The following is a 19,357-nucleotide window of genomic DNA, read 5'->3' on the forward strand; positions in this document are numbered from 1 at the left end:
CACTTCACTTCACGTACGTACGCAACACATGCACAGGTTGTTTGGGTTTGGGTGTTGTTAGCTAATAATAGTGAAGTGAAGTGAATTATAACCCCCCCCCGGTCCGTGGGCCAAATTTACTATCCAATAACAATAATAAGCAATCCTGTACAATATACAAAACAAGACAAGAGTACCGGAGTAATGAATAACAATCAGACAATCATTTTTGTGGGCGGTCTTATTTACTGTGTCTTTTCCCCTGTCAGTCATGTTGTAGTTTTTAGCGCTTCAATATCAAGTCTACTGACAGATATAAGTGCTAACTATACACTACTTTGTATTAGAAATGGAAACCGCGGAGGATATATGTGCATGTACGAGCCAGTCTGCCCCACAACAAGAGGATAGGAGCTTATTGACTACAGTGTCGGACTAAAATAGGGGACTCGCGCAAATTCTTTGGGTAAATTTCTGCCATACATGGATATATTCGTTGAACTCACAGCTGGGAAAATTTTTACAAATTAGGCAAATTCCAAACCGCTTGTTTGGATGAAGTATGAAAGAAGGCCAGACTGTTTAATAAATATCTCTGCAATGCTTGCAGGGTTTCATTTCAAATGTTCAGGACTTATGCAGATCCAAAATACACAAACAAAGGTACAAATAAGTAGGAAAAGATGGTTTTGCAACCCCTTTAAAGGCACTTGATGGACTTTGAGTAATGAGAGCAACTGTTTCTTGTGGGAAATGTTCTGTTTATTTATTTAATTAATTCTGATAAATATACTGTGTTCAGAAGAAATCTTGCATTGGAGAAAATATGCATCAACAATCGTTATAATCCTACGAAATAGTTATTGTCACGCAATAATCGAATTATTGCACCCAAAATCAAATGGAATTGTGACATGCTGAAGATGGCACACCGATTATTTCTATCATACACAGATGACTCCCTCAATTGATGCTGACTAGCAATATCAAGCAAATAGGCAAACATTTTTTGTCAGTCCACAGTAGGTTATCAACAGTAGATGACAATTAGTTTTAGGACAGCGGCATCACAGAATTCATGAGAACGAATGATACTTGGGAAGTCAGTGCTCCATTTGCCATAAAGAAACTGTTCTTCTACAGTGATAATGAGAGGAGTCGGGGCAACATCAGTGACAATGCCAGGAAAACGTGTCAATGTCTGCAGAAAGTTGGGAAGGCGACGGCAGTGACTTGAATGACAATGCTCGTCTTACTCTGCCGGCTTTTTATTATTGAATCCACGGCTTTGGCCCGTCGTCAGCTTAAAGCTTTAGTGAGCGGACATGATGAGTTTAGCAGGGTTAAAAAGTACGCCGCTTACAAATGGTGCCTGAGCGTATTTACTGCTGATAAGCAATCACTTAAATCAATCAGACTAGACGAGAGAGCACTGAGGAGAATGATGTGACATGTCGTGTGGGCGAGATTTAAATCCCACAGCCAGGCTGAACCTGCCATGCCGGACCTAACAAGGTGTGACAACGGTGATGAACACAATAAATGTGTACTTTAGCTGAATGCAAAGGCCAACATAAGTACCGTATTTTTCGGACTATAAGTCGCAGTTTTTTTCATAGTTTGGCCGGGGGTGCGACTTATACTCAGGAGCGACTTATGTGTGAAATTATTAACACATTACCGTAAAATATCAAATAATATTATTTAGCTCATTCACGTAAGAGACTAGACGTATAAGATTTCATGGGATTTAGCGATTAGGAGTGACAGATTGTTTGGTAAACGTATAGCATGTTCTATATGTTATAGTTATTAGAATGACTCTTACCATAATATGTTACGTTAACATACCAGGCACGTTCTCAGTTGGTTATTTATGCGTCATATAACGTACAATATTGTTCAATATTCATTATTTATTTTAAATTGCCTTTCAAATGTCTATTCTTGGTGTTGGGTTTTATCAAATACATTTCCCCCAAAAATGCGACTTATACTCCAGTGCGACTTATATATGTTTTTTTCCTTCTTTATTGTGCATTTTCGGCTGGCGCGACTTATACTCCGGAGCGACTTATAGTCCGAAAAATACGGTAAGTAGTACAAAAATGTACGCATATTCTAGTAAGGAGAAATAATTAGAAAAGGTGACTGTGTTGCAGGACTGACCATAAGTTTGAAAGCTATATACCAAGAAAACTATATTATGTAGTGTAAATACTCAAAATATAGCCAGGGTATTTATTTGCCTAAACGGCTAAGAGACACAAGGACACACTTTGTTCACAAATAGGGTTGGGTATCATGGCCGATTTCCCAATTAGATTTGTTTTCAATTCATAAGGTTCTGAATCGAGTAATCACAATTTAATACAATTTGATCTACACTTAAATATTGAACATTTCTCAAATCTGTTGCATGCAAATTTACTTTTGTTTTCTTGCTTCACCATAATCAATTTTGGACAGTTTTAACTTCCTTAAAAGTCTACAAAAGGGCAATTTTGAAATAAAGGAATGCAAGTTGTATTGCAACATTCCATTATTAAAATTATCATTAAGGTGTTGTTTCTTCAAGTGCAAAATATTATCTTTCTTAAATGTTTTGGTACTTTTATTACAGTCAGACAGGATGTAATGCACAGCGATTTTATTGTGAAAGCCTGGCATGTAAGCTTGTTTATTCTGACGACAGTGCTGCTTGCAGGGAAATGTAAGTATAAACAAAAGTACCTCCTGATTACAGCTACTGTTCTTTCTTCGGTGTTGATCTCACAAGACTGTAAGCTACAAATATAATCAATAAAAATAGCAGTTCCAGTCAAATATTTACATGGCATGATCATAATGTAGTGTGGTTCACTTCTAGCACGAGCCGCTTGTTCAGTTCAGTTCAGTTCAGTTTCAGTTTATTCCGGCAGGTGAGTGATCTTTGCCAACGTTGCGATGGCTTCTGTTTCTTTATACAGTGTGTTTATTACTGCATATTTATATGGTCCACGGAGAATTGGGTGACAAAAAATATTGCCAGAAAGTCCATCAATTTCTTTTGTTTTGCTTCGGACTCCATGTTGTTGGCACCTGACGTTAGCATTGTCAGTGTAACCAGTGCTGCTACCAGTGGGCAGGGGAGGTGGACGGGGGTAATGGAGGTAGGCTATTGCTTTTGAAATGTAAAAATAAATCAATATACAGTATAGCTTAGCTGTTTCCACAAGTAGCACATAACAAATTTAGTGGCAATATGAATGTCTTAAATATCACCATTTCATTATTAACATTAACACTCAAACAATGTACACATGTGCACTCATACATATAACTAACTAACAAAAACACAGAAAAACAAAATGTGAAATAAAGTGCCTTGGTTTAAGTGGACTTGCTTAAACGTCAGCAGCAACACGAAAATAATTTACCTTTAACAATGCAGGTTTCTGGCATGGTTGCTCTACCCACTACGCCACGCCGCCCAAGGCCAAATATTTTAGCCATGAACACAAACCTGACAACTGTTTCATGATGCTGTGTGTTCTGAAAATTACTTTTAAAAAGTAATTAATTCTAGTTATTTGTAACTTTACCAAAAAAGTAATTGAATTTCTAACGAAATTACTCTTTAATTAATGTAATTAATTACTAGGGAAAGTAATTAATGCTTTATCCATTAAAAAAACTTATGTGGCATAATGCAGTTGAGATAAGTTTCATATGAGAGTAGTGTGTGTGCGTCTGTGTGTGTGTCTTTAAAAGGCGGTGCCTATTGCAGAGTGACGTGTGATGTCAGCGAATCCACGCTCAGTCTGAGTCTTACAGGCATTTTAGCTTGAGCTGTTTTTGTGAGCTTAGCAGCTTAGCAGGTTAGCAGCGGCAGTTTGTCAGCTCTGACGGCAGTTCTTTTGAATCTTTTCCTGGTTTGGGTTACCTCTGCCTAATAAATAAATTGAATGTGCTTTCATCGCTGTATGTTCTTGTCAACAAACATAGTATCGTTTGGATGGCAAGTTTGTCACTGTATATCATTAAATTGTTGTTCAATATTCCCTCCGACCCTCGTAATTACTGGTGCGCAGTGCAGTTTGTGTCCAGTTTTAAGGTGATGAAAAAAACCATTGTCTTTTACTGACCAGTTCCTCCAACTAAGGTCTAGTTTCTTCTGTGTTACTGAGTGTGTAAACTAGGAGAAGCAGGGCTCCTCTCTGTCTATGGCGCAGGAGGGAGGGATCAATGACACTTCTGCGTCAATCACTTGTCAATTTGGTTATGGTTTAAGTTTGTTTCAAACATGCTGTACAGATAGGCAAAAAATGTACTCAAGTGTGATCAAATTTGGATGTATTTAATTTAGGAATTAAATGCCAAATCGCGCAGTCTATTTTTAGGTGCATTTGTGAGTAAATTTGTCACAAGCCCTGTATAGCAACTTAGTTTTTTCACTTCAATATTTATTTGAGGTGCATAAGAAAACTGAAAGGAAAACCTAGCTCCCTAACCATATGGTCATTAATTAACAAGTATATTACACAACACATCAGCAATAGAACCAATGTTGTAATAGCAATAAGGAGCAAACTGCTTAACCACCACTTTTAGCACTGACGAGTTTAATGTAACAAACACCAACAGCTGAGTAGTGCAACCTACATTTTGAATTGCATGTCGAGGTAGATAAAGTTGACAGATTTAGACCAGGTTGTCTACAGCCACAGGTTTTGGACCCAGCGCTACTTTACTTCTGTAGACCATGCACCTAGTGACTTTTAAGATACTCTGGTTGACTATAGGTGTTAATTAGAGCATTTATGGTAGTTAAATTCTATTTTGTCCTCTAACAACAATGCAATAAAACATAAATTGCAAATAATTTGCTATTCATTACACAAATAAATCACAAAAATCTAATTGTAACTACAATCGGAACTTGGATCAAGATAATTGCTTATGTAATTTTTCTGATCACATTAAATGTTTGCGTAGCCAACTCTTATCCCCAGGCAATATTCATCAAGCCTTAAATTATAGTTTGATGTTGTAAAGAACAACAACATGATGTCAGTTATGGGTAGTTAAGGTACATCCACTATTGTGCAACTCTCTTGCTTGTGCTCAATAAGACTGGTATCAAAAGAGGAGATCAGAACATTCAGAGAGCAATTTGATCAAAAACTTTAGTACATTGATACCAATCTCTACTCTGTATTGTTAAAACAACATATCTAATGTTGTTTCTTCTCCACATACATAAAGTATTGTTGACATTTAGGTTGTGTTTAAGTACAGTGCATCCACATTGTAGCTGAACAATCCACTGACATAGAGTGATTGTGCCTACCAGCTTCAAGAGTCCCTTTTTATGTGTAACTAAGATATGGACATTGTCTGTGTCTGAGCATCTAATCTGTGACAACAAAGTGATTAGATAGGGTATTGCAATATCCATTTGGAAGCACCTGTCCGATAGTGAGGCAATTACCGTCTGGCTGAAAATAAATATACATTTAGCATTCAGTGCATGCTTAACTATAAATCAGCTGTCAATATTGACACCACTGCCATGGCGTGCCAGTTGAAGCTGGAAAAGAAACCAATTGCAGGTGGTTTGTACCTTTTGTTTTCTGACAGCGTTCAGTATGCGTGTCATGCACAGATGACCTGAACCATATCTGCTCCACTGTTTTTTGTATTGATTTAATTTAATTTCCAACACAAGTGTTTTTAAAAGCTGCATTATTTATACAATTGCTACATACAACAAATTTGGAACTATTATACTTTAAACTGTTGAACAGGGAATTCATGTCCAAAACCACTTTACTAATAGACACTATTTTTTAATTGTACTATAGTAATACTTTTTATTCATGACATTTCAAATGAAGGAAAGAAAAACACAACACATGATAAAGCCTTTTGAAAATTGACAGATCACAACTGGCTCTTTCTATCGTTGCCTGGCAACCAAGAGCTGGCATTCAATTGTTGAATGTTTCATGGTATCCAGCTGGTCCAGTTATTCCTTATCATAGGTAGACTGAAAAGCCCTGGTACTTGGTAGGACACAGCACAACCAGAGAATAGATCAAAGCAGAGCATTCCCTCCCGTTGCTCTTTTATCTCTCATAGTAATGAATTCAGTGGTGTTATTTTATTTATTTTGCCAAATTGCTTTTAGTTCAATTCAACAATGGCGTGGAAACAGGAGTTTAGAACATTCAGCAAAGGATTATCCCATTTCAAATAGATATGCAGGATATTTGTTTTTTCAAGCCAGTACTAACACAGATAAGTTCCTACTTCTCAAGAACCTTTTAAATAACCAATAAGTTATTTATCTATATTATAACTTATAACATATTCATATGTATGGTACCCATTGTTAAACTTAAAAAATAAACAAAAGGTTGTCAAAGTTATTTTTTTTTATGTTATTAGATTTATCATTATGATGCTATATGTCCTGCTATTCGCATATATTTATTGTGCACCCCGAATTTCAAAATAAAATTGTTAAAAAATATTGACAACAATTAGGGCTGTAACAGTTCATGTATTTGTAATCTGAATGGTATCAAATGTCCCATACTAAAAAATCTGAGTTCCCAAGATACTAACATGTCTACTCCGTAAACAAATACACTGTAACCCAGCCTTTGGCTAGCAAAAGTGCAGAGGAGAAGCCCACGCTTGAAAATGATCTTCCCTTTGTTGAAATGTAAAGTTTGAACTTACAAATACAAGAGGATAAGACAAATGCAGGGTATATTGTTCAGTAGAGATTGAGATAGTTATCGAGACTTCTTGAAGCTTCTTCTTCTTCTTGGCTCTCTTTCATAGAATTTCTGCATTAGCGACACCTGAGGCCAAACTATGTCACTACACTTAACAAAGCAATTAAGCCGATAATTAAATAAAAATGGAAATTACACTATTCGCCACACGTTTTAACCGCAATATGACATTTTGTATAAACTTAATATAAATGAAATTTATACATAACATTTCCACCCCCCCCCCCCCCACCCCCCCCCATGAAGACATTTGACAAAATCATCATTCCAAAGGATACAGCAGTTGAACGGGTCCTCTAAACATTGTTCAGTTCAGTGTGTTTATTACGAACGTGCATACGTTGGCAATGTAATGTATCACATATTTCCAGTTGTTTCATTACAGCACATCCGAAAAGGAGTAGCAAGAAGCAGAGCTTATTTAATCCTACCCCTTTTCAAATCATAGCTATTTTATTAAATTTCCTTGTTCTCTGTTTGTAACAGAACAGTGAATAAATGAATAATATACCATAAGTAAGTAAACAAATTTTAAATACATATATAATCATTATCTCAAAATAAAGGTTCAAGATGTTCATCATAATTGTTCTTCTTTGTACTTTGTGAACACTTGTAGTTTAGACAGTCTCTTAAACTGAATTATATTGGTGCTTTGTTTGAGTTATATGCTTAATCCATTCCAAAATTTGATTCCACATACGGATATCCTAAAGGTCTTAAGTGTTGTACGCGCATACAAGTGTTTTAAATTACATTTTCCTCTAAGGTTATATTTCTCCTCTTTTGTTGAGAAGAATTGTTGTACATTCTCGGGTAGCAGGTTATAGTTTGCTTTGTATATCGTTTTAGCTGTTTGCAAATGCACCTAGTCGTTGAATTTCAAAATTTTTGATTCAATAAATAAAGGGTTTGTATGTTCTCTATGTCCAACATTATGTATTGTTCTAATTGATCTTTTTTGTAACACGGTTAGTGAATAAAGCACACATTTGTAGTTGTTTCCCCATATTTCTGCACAATAGCTCAGATATGGTAACACTAGTGAGCAGTACAGAATATGGAGTGATTTTTGGTCCAGAACATATTTCGCTTTATTCATTATTGACATGTTTCTTGCTACTTTGTGTTGTATATTTTTACATGAGGTTTCTACTTCATTTTATAATTTATTATTACACCCAAAAATTTGTTTTTGCTTCCTGTTGGTTAAGTAGCTTCTTACCCAGTTCAAGACCAACCCTCTGATTCTATACCGTTCTAATTTGTTTATTAAGATATTGTGATTGATTTTGTCAAATGCTTTTAAGTCCAGTCCATAAACACTGTAGCAGCACATTTTTTTGCTATCTATTGCATTGGTAATCTCTTCTGTTATTTCGATTATGCCATTGATGTTGAAATGTTGGCTCTGTATCCGTATTGATTGTCTGTGAGTCTTTCATTTTTATTTTTGAATTTGTCCAATCTGTTGTTAAACAGTTTTTCAATAATTTTAGAAAATTGTGAAAGTAGAGAAACAGGTCTGTAGTTTGTTAACTGGTGTTTGTCACCAGTCTTATAAATTGGTATGACTTTTGCTATTTTGATTTTATCTGGGAATTTGCCTGTTTGAAATGATAGGTTGCTGATATACAGGACTGTCTCATAAAATTAGAATATTGTGATAAAGTCCTTTATTTTCTGTAATGCAACTAAACACATGAAAATGTCATACATTCTGGTTTCATGACACATCAACTGAAATATTGCAAGCCTTTTATTATTTTAATATTGATGATTATGGCATACAGTTTAAGAAAACTCAAAAATCCTATCTAAAAAAATTAGAATATTCCCTCAGACCAAGTAAAAAAAAAGATTTATAACAGCAAAACAAAATCAAACATTTGAAAATGTCAATTAATGCACTCAGTACTTGGTTGGGAATCCTTTTGCACGGATTACTGCATCAATGCGGCATGGCATGGAGGCAATCAGCCTGTGGCATTGCTGAGGTGTTATGGATGCCCAGGATGCTTCAATAGCGGCCATATATTAAAGGTTCTGAAATCTCTTCAATAATTATTATTTTTGTATCATTTCCATATCTTTTCCATTACAACCAGTTGAGGTCTTGGATTAACATTTTTCCACAATATTGATTATTTCCTCTTTTGCCACACCTTCGAGGAACATCGAGTGGGGATGTCTGTCTATAGCGTCATTCCAATCCTCAACTGACTCGGGATCTGGATTCTTTTCCTCCAGATTTGGTCCAATGTTCACAAAGTACTTATTGAAGCTTTCAACTACTTTGTTCATATTGTAATGTTTTTACATTTCCATCTGAGAAGTATTTAGGATAATCCTTCTTAGCACCATTTTTAATAATGCTATTTAGGATGTCCCATGTTGCTGTCATATTGTTTTTGTTCTAGTCCAATAATTGACTGTAATATTCATTCCTCCGTGTTTGTAGTATGCCAGTTAGCTTGTTCTTATACGTGTTGCACTTGTATTCTGCCTCTATAGATCTTTGTGTTATAAATGTTCTATATAATGTATTCTTCTTGTTGCGAGCATTTTTCAGTCCTTTTGTCATCCATGGTTGATTAAGTTGTTTCCATGGACAATGTTTGTCATAAAGCATCTAGAATGTATATAAAAAATACTTTGTCCCCACTTTGATCTCTCAGATCATTCTTGAAAGCTGTCATACTTTGTTCTGTACATATTTTTCTAAATGTATTTTGGTCATAAATGTACCTCTTCTTGTAGTTTCCGTCATAGATTATGAAAACTGACCGATGATCAATGACATTGGATATTAGCAGACCCCTTGTGGTATTATTAACAACATCATTAGTACAAATATAATGAGTCAGTGTGGCACTGTGTCCTGAGATTCGGCTTGGCCTTGAGATTTTAGGATATAAACTCAGGCTGTACATTGTGTCAATAAAGTCATCTATGGGCTTTTGTTTGTTAGGGTTCACAAGGTCAATGTAGAAGTCTCCACATAAGAAAGTTATTTTTTGACTGGTTTCAGTAAAAGTTGCCTTAATCCAGTTCTCAAACGTATTAATGTTTGACTTTGGTGATTTATATATAGACAACTGATCAGTACGTTTTGCTTTTTTCATGACATATTTCAATGGTTAGACATTCTAAGATATTATAAATAGCTAATGAGATATTTGTTTGCCACTTTGTAGTTTAAGTTCTTCATCACATACACAGCTACTCCTCTCTGTTCTTGTTGGTTCTGTTGATAACATTTAGTTTATATCTTCCCAGGTCTAAATCTATTCCTTTTTTAGCATCCATCAATGTTTATGAGATAGCAATAACTTTGAAGGGTTCGTTGAATTGTTCCAAAAAAATGCTCCACTTTATTGTAGTTTACATACAAACTTTTGCTGTTTAAATGAATACTCAACAGTTTGTTGTCGATTTTAACGTTTCCGTTATATTGTTTGTCTGTATAATAAAAACAATTATTCCTGGTATGAAAGAAAACATTTCATATATATACATATACATATACATGTATATGTATATATATACATATACATATATCCTTATCTAATTCCGGACTATTGTGATCTATGCTGCTGAAGGTTTTTAGTTCCATAAATTCCTGTTCATCAATCATTTGTGTTGCTCTAAGAATGTCTATAAGCGTAGATAAATGTGCACATGAGTAAAGATCTTGTTGTTCAGTAATCCCTTAGAATGTTGTAATTTTGTACTTGAATGTCGATGTTGGTTTTTCGTCAGACTTCAGACTTCATTATTTTTGTTGTTGTTGTTGTGGTTGCGGGGAGTTCTGATATTTGTCCAGATCCTTGACGTCTTTGATAACTAGGACTGTTGCTTGTGGATCTCCATTCAGCTTTTTGTAGATTTTGCAGTTGCCGCTCCACATTCTCTGAATTTACCCGTTTCCTAAAGTCGTGTGCTTTCTTGGCGATTTCAGCATTGCGTTTAGTGAGGTGCTCATTCATGTACACATTTGTACCCTTCAGCTTTTTTCCTGGCGTGGTGTTGTTGCCTCTTATATTCAGTGAAATGCACGCATCATTGGTGTTAATATCGACATCAATTGTTGCTCTGTTGAAGCAGCGTCCATGTCATCTGTTGTCAACTGCTCTTGCATAGGATCGAGCAACTATTCTGAATTAAAGGTCCTTGCTGAATTAAATGTCTTGCTCCTTTTCTTTGTTTATTTTTATGCTCACATATAATACACACTCATTCAATGTGTTCATCTATGAGCAATGCAACTAGTTCTCAAGACTTCTCAAAACTTCTTCTTTGCTCTCCTCCATAGGATTTCTGCAATAGCGACACTAATATACACAAACCCGCAGACGTGATCACATCACCCCTATACTAGCGTCCCTTCACTGGCTCCCTGTGTGCTACCGAATCAATTTTAAACTCCTTCTATTTGTTTTTAAATGTCTAAACAACCTCGCTCCAACATATCTCTCCGACCTCCTTCAACCTTACTGCCCCACCTGATCCCTAAGATCAGCCGATCAGCTGCTATTGACGGTCCCTGACACAAGGCTGAAGCTTAGAGGTGACAGAGCTTTCGCCGCTGCTGCTCCCAAGCTCTGGAACGACTTACCTCTGAGTGTTAGACAAGCCTCCTCTCTTCCTGTTTTTAAATCTCTCTTAAAAACATACTTTTATTCCATGGCTTTTAACACTGAGTGATATCCATCCTGCTATGGCGCCCCATAATACACCTGCTGTGAACCTGTTTTTACGTTTTATTTATTTTATTTTAATTTTTTTTTATCGTGCTCTGTTTGTGTTGTGTTGTGTTTGCTCGGTTCTCTTATTATCTTTTAACCTGCCCATTGTACAGCACTTTGGCTACCCCTGTGGTAAATTTTAAATGTGCTTTATAAATAAAGTTGATTTGATTTGATTTGACTCACTCTGCCTGTTAGACTGCCTTCCCTCATTCGTTCTTGTTACATCCTTGTAAACGCGCACGTTTCCCCCCATCATTTCCTGCCGAAAGAGGTTTATGAATAAGCTTTTGTGCTGCTCAAGATGTGTAATGAATACCCTCAGTACATGTTTTGCAATATGTTTGTGTTTGTTCTGCATGAGCAAAGTAGACAAGGTGGATCTTTCCCATCCTTGCTCTGTGTATTTATGTAGACATAACTTTATGTCCTGTACCTCTCAATGAAAGATGTGCAATAAACCATAGAAGCAACAGACATATTTGCTTAATAGATGCATGCTGCAAGTGGATGTTTTGAAGCATCATTTTTGACTATTCAGTTCAAAGTTTGTTACACTTGCATTTTAACAGCAACATCGTGCTAGGTTAGCCTGTTGAAAAACTGATTCATTAAACTTATAGCTCCTTTGTTTGTAGCTGGCTGATGAATATTTATTTGAAGATATGTAGCAAAGCCTTTTTTATAGCCGTCCGTATTTTTCGCACCGGATTATGTTGTGTGTCTATGAGCAAGTCAATTTAGGTCTATTTTCATACAAAAGGCGCACTGGATTATAAGGCGCATTAAAGGGGTCATATTATGATGTTTTATCCTACATTTAAAACACTTCCTTGTGGTCTACAATACATAACATGTAATGGTGGTTCTTTGGTCAAAATGTTGCATGGATTATGTTTTACGGACTATCTTCAAGCCGCTTCAAGCTTGTCTCTTCAGGATGGTCCGTTTTGTGGGCGTTCTTATTTAAGTGGCTCCGATTCGACAGTGTCTTCTCTTTGTTGTACCGGTAGTTTTAGCTCTCCATAGCGAGTCTACTGACTGATACAAGTTAGAACCCCATGGTACTTTTTATTAGAAATGGCAACAGCAGAGGATGAATACCCCACAACAAGAGGATAGAAATGAATGCCCCACAACAAGAGGATAGAAAAAAAGGAGCTTATTGACTGCGGCGCAGGCTACAATGCAAACGTGCATACGTTTTCGGGATTTATGCAAATCCCAAAAACACATGAGCAGGTACCAATAGGTAAGAAAAGTTGATTTTGCATTATACTGCGAAACAAAACTCTAGATCAGGGGTCTCAAACTCAATTTGCCTGGGGGCCACTGGATGCAGAGTCTGGGCGAGGCTGGGCCGCAAGAAAATATTTCTTAAAAAAAATATTTTTTAAATGTCTTTATTTTTATTTTCAACACAAAATAAAATCAAAATATAAATGAACAAAATGAGAATTAAGTAAATAAATCAGTCATAAGTAATAACAAGAGAGGAGAAGTCTAGCAAAACTTCTAGCCATTATGGACAACACCTCCCACCCACTACACTCGGACCTTGCGGGGAGAATGAGCATGTTTGGTGGAAGGCTCAGACTCCCAAAATGCAACACGGAACGACACAGGAGGTCCTTCATACCGACAGCCATCAGACTGTATAATGCATATGTTCCTATTTATATATTATATATATAATATATTATATATATTATATTATTTATTGTTATTCTTGTCTATTGTGAGCGAACTGTGGTGCTGAATTTCCCCCAGGGATCAATAAGGTACCGTAATTTCCGGACTATAAGCCGCACCTGACTATAAGCCGCACCAGCTAAATTTAGGGGAAAATACAAATTGCTACATATATAAGCCGCACCCGACTATAAGCCGCAGGGTTTTGATGTGTAATTACCCTAGTATATTGGGGTTCCTGCTACCACGGAGGGGATTGTCGGGACAGAGATGACTGTTTGGGAACGCAAAGCGTCCCATTTATTAACAATAATTCTTTCAATCATTCAATCAAACTTTCACATCTTTGACATGGCGAACAGCATTCGTGCAGAGTACAAATAATACAACAGTGCAAAGTAATACAAGGTGCTCGCCTGTACGTTATCAAAATAACTAGCCTACCGGTATATGAAAAGTCAGTCTTTAATCATTGCGTCATCGTCTTCCTCCTGTGTACTAAAACCACCGAAATCCTCTTCGTCGGTGTCGGAGAAGAACAGGCCGTAAATAAGCCGCACCCTTGTATAAGCCGCAGGGACCAGAACGAGGGGAAAAAGTAGCGGCTTATAGTCCGGAAATTACGGTACTTTCTATTCTATTCTAACAATAATAATTTGATTTCTCCAGTCAGCAACAATGTATACACATACACATAATGTGCAACCCGGTTCACTCTCTCATCTCCCTGGTATTTTGCATACTCCTCAGCATGTCTAATTATATAATGACGTTTTAAATTGTATTTCTTGTGCACGGCAACTTTCTCTGTGCAAATAAGACATGTCGGAACACATATATATATATATATATATATATATATATATATATATATATATATATATATATATGTGCTCAACAAAGAAATATTGCATCTCCCACTATTCCTGGAATTGTCTTTGCTCATCACTAACCTTTCTCTTCACTGCACGCTTTGAAAAAGACATGTTTGGGGTTGTAGAATATATTTGTACGGAGAATAATGTTATTTCCGCAATGTGTGTCGTTCTGCTTTTCCTCCCGACAGCAACACGGCGGTCGGCGGAAAGTACCGGGAAAAAGTGACGGCTCCCGGAGTGTTATATGGCGTCATATAAAAATATATGTAGTGTTCATCGTGTGAGGCAATGCAAATTAAACAATAAAAAAAACAAATAACGGTTTGAATTGGTGCAGGTTATCGCGGACTTTATTACTGACGGACAGGTGTCGCCGTGTGACTGCAGCACGTAAGACAACCCTCGTCTCCATGGCAACGTCTCTCGCTTTCACTCATTTGCCGCTTTTCCACTAACGCAGGGGTATTTTGGACCCAAATAACACAAATCGTCTCTGTCTGGAGCCAACGGGAGGGGGTGGGGTGTGGGGGGGTTGGGGGGGCTCGCTGTGGAGTTTACAGCGAGAGAGAGCGAAAGAGAGAGCGAGGGAGGTAGCGAGGGAGGGAGGGAGGAAGGAAGAGCGCGAACGTCAATGTTCGGCCCTCGAGAGCCATATACCACACCATGATTGGTAGATTCCTTGTAGCACGGAAGAGTTAGGGCTACAAGGAATTCTGGGTATTTGTTCTGTGGTGTTTATGTTGTGTTACGTGAGGATGTTCTCCCAAAATGTGTTTGTCATTCTTTTTTGGTGTGGGTTCACATTGTGTCGCATATTTGTAACATTGATAAAGTTTTTTTATACGGCCACCCTCAGTGTAACATGTGTGGCTGTTGACTAAGTATGCATTGCAGTCGCGTACGTTTGTCTATTGAAGCCGCATATAACATGTGACTGTGCAGGCACATTGCTTGTATGGAGAAAAAGTGGACGGTAAACCTCATACCCTCAATATTGTTGTCCTCAGTATTGTTGACTCAATATTGTTGTCCTCAGTATTGTTGATGGGTGAAAATTGGGAGGGTTGGCAAGAATGCTTCAGGTCCGCATACAGCGCTGTCAAGCGCCATTCATATAAAACTCGCGGGCCGCACTAACATTAAACGTTCATATTAAGGTGCGGGCCACACAATGACGTCTCGCGGGCCGCAATTGGCCCGCGGGCCGCATGTTTGAGACCCCTGCTCTAGATAATGTCTCCTTATAGGTGCCATTTTTGGGTCCTTATACACACACCATATTAATACCCGTATGTCAAGCTGTAGAAAATGGATGGATGGATGTTAAAGCACAGTATGTTTGATTACAGTTCCATCAAGCGGTGCGGCTTTGTAGCTTAGTCTTACTAAAACATTTTGACAGATTTTGAGCGTGGTGTGTAATGTTCTATATTCTCGATGAAACATCAAAGTTTTGGTGTTGCTTGCTTACGGGTACTTGCTCGCATCATTTATTGAACAGGCTTCAACCTGCAGTCCACACATACATTATGTGTGACTGCCATCTACTGGTCAAACATATTATTACACCTTGTACCACATACAATTGCTTCAAGGTCGGTAAGCACAGCTAGAATTAATAAGCACATTAGGCGCACCGGGTTATAAGGTGCACTGTCGATTTTTGAGAAAATGAAAGGATTTTAAGTGGTTTTATAGTCCGGAAAATAAGGTAATCTAGCTCATTTTCATTCTTTCATGATTAATCGTTCATCATTAAAACATGGTAGTTTAAAAGTGACTGTTTTAGCACCTTCTCTTAAACATGTAACAAAGAAGTGAAACCGATATTGCATTTTCTCACGTTTGGAGCGCAAACAAGCTCTAAGAACACGCAAACGTTAGAACAGTGGTTCTTAACCTGGGTTCGATCGAACCCTAGGGGTTTGGTGAGTCGGCCTCAGGGGTTTGACGGAGCCTCCGCCACGGAGGTAAAGACACATCCGACTTATCGTGTAAATAAAAACGTATCCCTATCAGCGTATTATGGATACCCCCAAACAATGTTCCCTCTAATTTTCCATCTGATTTGCAGGTTTTTTGATGATAGTTTGAAACTTTTACTAGCAGATTGCAAAGGAAGATAATACACAGTTTACACAATACAGTACATATTCCGTACAATTGACCACTAAATGGTAACACCCCAATAAGTTTTTCAACTTGGGGGTCCACCGAGGTCCACGTTAATCAATTCATGGTGATGTGTGTAAGGTGTGTCATTTGTTGTGAGTTTATGTTTATGTTGTGTTGGTTTTGTTCTTTGAACAAGGTGATGTTCATGCACGGTTCATTTTGTGCACCAGTAAAAAAACGTACGACTTTTTCTTGAATTTGAAAAAAATATATAGATGTATTTTTCACTAAAGAAGGGTTCGGGGAATGCGCATATGAAACTGGTGGGGTTCGGTACCTCCGACAAGGTTAAGAACCACTGCATTAGAAATATACCTTTTGCATAACAGTGGACTTTTTAAATGTGGTTACAGGGTCTTGCATGCCATACTGCCTCCACTGAGAGGAAACAGACAGCTTGTGTTGTCAAAAAGTCTGGGAAGGAGGTGTAAGTTCGGAGCCCCTAAAAGTGATAGCAGAGCCATGGCCAATTGCGAGCACACATTGGAAAGGGAAGATGGGAGTCTATAAATACACGGAATAATCTAAGTGTGTTGTCGCAGTCCCCATGTCCGCATGTCGCCTGGAGCCACACAATCTTTCTGCCTCCCCCTACATGTTGTGTCTCAGCAGGGTTTGGTCACTGGCTTTATGAACCCAGCAAATACACAGAAAAAGATGTAACACATGTAACCCACCACTGCAGTTAGAACTAAAATGAGTTAGTGCGTAAATTTGCACAACCACAAAGTAAGTATCAATAGTTATTTTAGTTCAGACCTTTGTTTTTTGTGTGTGTGTGTGTGGAGTGGGTGAGGATAGGGGCTGCGTGTGTGAGTAATGCATTAAAAAAAGAAGGTGGCTGCTGACGCCTGGTGTCAGCATCACGGTCTGGATGTCAAGATAGAACAGCTTTGTGTATGTGACGCTCCCTTCCCACTTAAGTGAAGTTGCGGCACGACGTCTGACATCACAATTTAATTCTCGTGTGTGAAACTATATATCTCTTGTAGCGTGTTAGTTGATTATCGCATTACAATATCAACTGTATTATTGGGATTTAAACGTAAAGCCGATACCGTTTTTATTTGGATGAACGGGTCTGTTCAAGTCTATTTTCATACAGAAAGCGCACTGGATTATAAAGCGCATTAAAGTTAAGTTAAGTTAAAGTAAAAGTACCAATGATTGTCACACACTAGGTGTGGTGAAATTTTTCCTCTGCATTCGACCCATCCCTTTGTTCACCCCCTGTGAGGTGAGGGGAGCAGTGGGCAGCAGCGGTGCCGCGCCCGGGAATCATTTTTGGTGATTCAACCCCCAATTCCAACCCTTGATGCTGAGTGCCAAGCAGGGAGGTAATGGGTCCCATTTTTATAGTCTTTGGTATGACTCGGCCGGGGTTTGAACTCACAACCTACCGATCTCAGGGGGGACACTCTAACCACTAGGCCACTGAGTAGGGTTCATCTTATGATTTTTTTCTACATTTAAAACACTTCCCTGTGGTCTACATAACATGTAATGGTTGGTTCTTTGGTCAAAATGTTGCATGGCTTATGTTTTATGGACCATCTTCAAACCACTCTGAGCGTCTCTTCAGGATGCACTGTTTTATGGCCGGTCTTAGGCCCCCTTTTGCTATGCCGGTTATCCAGGGTAAATCCCATCTAACCTTATCCTTGTCCACACACACAAAATGGTCGTTTAAGACCCCCTGCCCCCCTCCGTCCGCCGGCGCAACGCGACCTAGTACACATGCGCGGAAAATGCGCACATCATAGTCACCTCCAGTGTTGCTTGGTGTGCAAGTTCTTACATTAAATTTAACTAATCTGAACAATATCCAGTGTTGTGGTATTTCAATTAACTGGAATCCAGTGCGCTATGGCGCCCTATTGTAGTGAATCACACCTGAGCCATCATAAATTAATCAAATTTTTATTGGACAGCTGAAAGTAAACAATGTGATAAAGAACATTTTACAACAATCAATCTAGGGATCTAGATATCTGGTCAGCACACTCACTCTTTTGCCTTTACCTTCATTGTCCATTCGTTTTTTGGTGACTTTATATACTCTGGACCTAGACGTTGAGTCCGCGACATACATGGCGGACAATAACTGATACAGTCTGCTTTGCCAGTCCAAATGCGTTTTGATGTTTTCCGTAGTCTTCCCTCGACGGCCAGGTAATACAAAGCACACGCTACCTTTTTTATCACATCCACGGGAGCCAGCATTCTCATTGACTGTCCTTCGACAAATGGACGAAGTTTTTCGGTAAGTAGAATCACAGCTGACCCGGACATTCGAAAGTTCTCTTGCCGTCTGAGATGTGTTGTATCCGAAATAGCTGCAGTTTCGCGTTTTCCTCTCTTAAGGTATTCATGCGTGATTTCCACAAGCGTCTGTACATGTAGAAGAATGAGAAACACGGGCATGTCTGGATGACATCTTTCCAGTGGTTAGCTCCAGTTATTATGAAGCTGGCTGTGGCGCGTTCTTTCTGACGTCACTTCCTGTGTGGGGCGCGGTCTTTCTGGCGTCACTTCCTTTCCGAACTCAGTTTGTAAACGATCAATGAGTCCATACAAAGCTAAGAGTCGGAGATTCAAGAAATACACGGCGCACTTACCCGTGTAAAAAATTATCCAAGGAGGGGAATCTTAAACGATGGTTTAGTGTGGCTGACACGGGGCCTAGGCTAAATAATTATTCCTTTAAGGGGTTATCCGGCTTAGTGTGGACATAGCCTTATTTACCTGCCTCCACTTCGACAGCGCCGTCTCTCCGTCATCTTTGTTGTACCGGTAGTTCTTAGCGCTTCCATAGCGAGTCTACTGACAGATATAAGTTAGAGCTGTACGCTACTTTATATTAGGAATGGCAGCAGCCTCACTACAACAGGATAGAGAAAAAGAAGGAGCTTGATTAAGGGTGCAGCGATTTGTCAACAATAAAATGTGTCGCCGACAAATTGAATTGTCAACATAGTTGTGATGTCATCACTCGTGTTTTTCCGGAGGACGCGCCGCCGCACCGTCACTTGAATAACGTATGTGAAAACTTAAAAGTGTGGGAATATTTCTTCCTATTCTTGTAAAAAATATAAAT

At 38.2% G+C, this 19,357-nt stretch overlaps 1 protein-coding gene across 1 annotated transcript in view; it reads left to right on the forward strand.

Annotated features, from left to right (window-relative positions):
- The window catches only part of oxct1a (3-oxoacid CoA transferase 1a), a 118,985-nt gene that overhangs the window by 22,247 nt on the left and 77,381 nt on the right, over nt 1–19,357 (forward strand). The window lies entirely within an intron of this gene.

Source organism: Entelurus aequoreus, linkage group LG17, assembly GCF_033978785.1.
Source record: "Entelurus aequoreus isolate RoL-2023_Sb linkage group LG17, RoL_Eaeq_v1.1, whole genome shotgun sequence".
Classification (NCBI taxonomy): Eukaryota; Metazoa; Chordata; class Actinopteri; order Syngnathiformes; family Syngnathidae; genus Entelurus; species Entelurus aequoreus.